This window comes from Limulus polyphemus, unplaced genomic scaffold (assembly GCF_000517525.1).
Source record: "Limulus polyphemus unplaced genomic scaffold, Limulus_polyphemus-2.1.2 Scaffold3612, whole genome shotgun sequence".
NCBI lineage: Eukaryota > Metazoa > Arthropoda > Merostomata > Xiphosura > Limulidae > Limulus > Limulus polyphemus.
Genome location: NW_013669222.1, coordinates 1,978 through 6,462, shown reverse-complemented (window position 1 = coordinate 6,462; position 4,485 = coordinate 1,978). Strand labels below are relative to the sequence as shown.

General features: G+C 35.7%; 1 non-coding gene across 1 annotated transcript; it reads left to right on the top strand.

Moving 5' to 3' along the window:
- Positions 1-3,359: 3,359 nt before the first annotated feature.
- Trnad-guc lies at positions 3,360-3,431 on the top strand. Its single transcript has one exon. It is a non-coding gene; the product is annotated as a tRNA-Asp (tRNA).
- Positions 3,432-4,485: the final 1,054 nt, after the last annotated feature.

Here is a 4,485-nt window from a genome sequence, read left to right as displayed (position 1 = left end):
ATACCTATTGAATGATAGGTTTCTTTTTTGTGATTGTAAAACACTTCCAACTGATCAGCATACTGTAACTGACAAACTGAGAAAGTGTAGGGTACACAAAAACTCCCACCCCTTGACGACCACATTTGACATAAAAAATGGCCTTGGCCAAGTTTACTAATTAAATAATAATATTGATCAGTAAAAAATGTCTCTTGAAAACAAATTACAAAATAAAGCGAACTAAAATATGTCAAATACTTTTTCAATTTAACAATGTCTTTCAGCCCATTACAAATCACCACCCCTATCTTAAATAGATTCGCCATACTGGGGAAAATTATAATAAATGTAATTTATTTTTTGTTAGTAGTTTTTCTCACACGAGGTATTCGAGCCTTACTCAGACGAGTATCAGGTGATTCCAAAATTCTCTTCCTACCAATATTCGAAGGTTCCACCTCCACATCAACCACTTTCGCATATTCCCTACATCGAACCGAAGGGGTATCAGGTGGAACAGTTGTTGACAGTGAAGACATAGACGGGTCGGCCGTCTTCCTCTCCAACGGTGGCACTTCAGGATCACAGTCAGTTGATAAAACCCTAGTACTGGCTATGCACTCTTCACGATTCTATGTAGAAGCTACAGGAGACGGAAAGCGATTAATCTCGACATCTAAAACTGCTGATTTATGAAGAACATCACCTCCACCTTCCACCCCTTTCGAATCGTCCACCACTGCGATTCTGTATTTGGGGCTCTAGAAGACTGTTCTTCGTCAACAGGTCTTTCCACGACCCATTGACAACGACGAACAACATGACCTTGCCGATGACAAATCAACTGGGGACAATCACGGTACAGATGATCCTCAGCGAGACGCAAGTTACACACACGATGTTGATAATCATGCTTCGTTTCAATAAATAGACTTTTACCAAACAGATTCAACACCTTAATCATATAAGGTAATGATGTACGAGAATCAGAAAAAGATACTCGCACAAACCGGATACCATTGTAAATGCCTTGGTCCCGTTTCCATACGATAGCACTTTTAACATCTCATTCAAATTCATGCAACTTGGAAATAATGCTCGCATCAGTAACGTATTCAGGAACACTGAAAAAAGAAACAGTCAACGTACGGCTAAACACCCCTTGCGCTACATGGTTTTCATCATTAATAGTCAAAATCTACATCATCATTTAAAACAAATGTAACTTGATAGCCCCCCCCCCCCCCCCAAGGACGAGGGACAATAGATGAAACTGAAGCATCACCAAACTGAGAAATAACTGCTTGCATTACCTTACCTTGATTTATATTAGGTGCATTCACAAACACAGTCTTCTTCGTAACATCTAAACAGCTATACTGGTCAGCAGAAGCACAAGAAATAGTTGATAGGTCCAGGAACTTCCACACTCAGAAAAATATTTTAAAAAATTCAAAAAGCACTTTCCAAACTGAGAGAGCCGTTCAAAAACAGGCGGGGATATTCACCACTATACTACCGAGAATTCAAGTTAGATTTCATTTTCACAATTAGTTACAAAATCGGCTATCTGTGCTCTGCCCACCGTGGGTATCGAAACCAAATTGCAAATATTTTTTGTTTGTTTAGTATTTCTAGATTACTGATGATGGAATTATGAAGATTCCGAAACGTTTAATGAACGCTTCCTGTTATTATGTTCGTGTCTTATTTTATCATTAAGCTATGTTTTCTGAAAAATGAGTTAATTGCTTTTTAAAGTTATGGTTATGTTTTACATTTTAAATATAAATCGACATTTTAAAGCTCAGTAATAAACAACATTTCAGCCTTCTTTAGTTGGAATGTGGTCGCACATTAAAGTATTTATAGGTTACAAAATATTTTGTGTGAAAGATGCATAAGAAAATTCATCAGAACTTTTACGTAATAGAAACCGCTTGTGACTTTTGTATGATTGAATGAACAGTTCGTATTTATTAGGCGCAGAGTCAGAAACAGATCGAAGGTCTACTCTTTAGAACCTGTTAATCAATCAGAACAGACCACAGACTTTTTATGATATATATATATATATACAATCATCAAAAATTCTCCAATATCCTTTATTTGCTTCTTTTGTCGAGCTGCATTGTTCTTATAAACGTTATTGTATATATTTCCATGGTCATTGTAGATAAATGAAGACTTCATCTATTCATATTGCAACGGGGTTTTTTTTTTTTTCGTTTTCGAATTTACAGATGATTTTTAAAGTAGACATTACAACGACTAGCAAACATTTCGCGTAAAAAGTAATGTAAAAATTGCTATATGTGGATTTGCGAAGTAAGGATATAAGAGAAAATCCATGAAGTTTTTATTGCGGTAGAAATTTTAAAGTATTATATGATCGAAGAAGAATCAGCGATAAATATTTTTGAAATGTAAACAAGACTTTCAGAAAAATATATATTAGTGTAAAATATAAGTATAAATCAGTAGGGTTAAATAATGTCTAGATAGAGTTTCAATTTATACCTCAAGGTGGAGGCACAAGAAACTGCCCAGTTTGTACGCTCATAGAACTTTTTAAGTACAAATGAATTTCTCAAAATACTAACTTTTATATGTAATTTTCAGATTGGCTAATACTGGTCATACTGCTACTTATTTAAAGAAAAATAAACTAATATTTTACTTCGACGAAAATAGCTTTCTATCCTATGGAGAAACGAACCCCTGTTTGCGATTTATCTTTTTATTAGGAAAAATCATATATATCAGAGGATTGTCTGAAATTAAGCACAAACCTATACAATGGGCTATCTGTGATCTACCCCCAGCGGCCTCAGACATACCACTGAGGGGCATATAAAAGGAAGTGAATATATAATGTAATATATTATGAACGATAGGGTTATGACGATTACTCAGATAATCGAGTCCAATTCAATTCTCCACGAAGATCGATATCAAAATGATTAAAAAAGGGAATCACATATATGTAGTGTTTGAAGTGGGGCGGGATGCTAGCCCACTTCTTTACTAGTATTGTCACTTTCACAAGTCGGGACCAAAGAAAGCCCGATTAGTGCCCACTAAAACTTGTGTGATTCTGTGCTTTGCACTTTTTTTTCAAAGTCATTTTGTGTTGTGTCTTGCCGCCCGTACTGGTGCGAAAGGGAGAAGAAAGAGAGGGTAAAGATATTTAGTGTAGCCCTAGACAACTGTAAAAGTACTTGGGCGGTTTCAAGTCTACCAAAATATTAGAGGAATGGTTTCGGATCCTCCTGTAAAGAAGTGGAATAACATCCCACCCTACTTTAAGCACTACATATGTGTGAATCTAGTTCAAACAATGAGAGATCACACTAGATACCAACTCAAATTACCAGTCCTCGGTAGTATAGTGGTGAGTATCCCCGCCTGTCACGCGGGAGACCGGGGTTCGATTCCCCGCCGGGGAGAATAACGCTTTATTTTCAATAATAATATTAAAATTAATGGTTTACATTTTGCGATCTTGGAGATCGTAGAATTTCCAGAACAGAATTCGATGACGAGCAACTCACTTTGAGGCTAATAATGCTTGGAGACGGCTTGAATGAGTAATGAAGAAACACTTTAATATAAGGTTAACATAACAACAAATGTACAACGTTTCGACAAGGTTTTGTTATCATCAGGTACAAATAGTTTACACTGACACGGATATATATATATATATATACAGAATACAACAAATAGGTCACATGAGCGGATATAGTTGCAAGACTTAGTGTTGGTTTAGAGTAGGGTTGTTTTGTTCAATTAAGATGGATTCCTTGATTTTTCGTTTGTTTATGTTTGGTTTTTTGTTTAAAATTACCGTGTTTTTAATAGATATACTATGTTTTTTTGAGTTGCAATGGTGGAAAACATGGGTCGGTTTTTTTTATTGTGTTCTGTCAATCTAGTTTCCAATTTTCTTCCTGTTTCTCCGATGTAGAATGACGTTGGTATTGTGTGATTCTAAATAATTTTTGTTTAGTAACGATTTTAATTTAGGGCCGGGTTTTTGAGAGAATTTGACGTCGATAGGAATATTGTGTTTAATATCTAGTTTTGTCTAAGTGTGGATAAGTATTGAGCTGGTTTCAGGGACAAAAGGTTAATTGCAAAAATAATTATTCATTAATTAAGCAATCTTCCTTGTTGGTGAATTTAGATCGTATGGATTAATGTTCTCAGAGGCCACTTGTGTTTTATTGAGAAGAGTTAAGGTTTCAAATTAAAAGTAAAAATCTAAAGGAGGCGGCAGAAATGAAGGCAAGTCTCGGGTGATGAAGAAGTAGAAGAAAAGTCGATTCAGACAAAACCATCATGAAAAACGGGCCTTTTCAGGGCATGACAGGGATACAGAAATCCAAATGCCATGGCTGGGTTCTACAGATTAAAAGAATGCATGATAAACTTGGTGTGTGTGTGAAATTTGAAAATATATATATGAGCCCTTTAAAGGTGCTAATCCAAATTTGACCA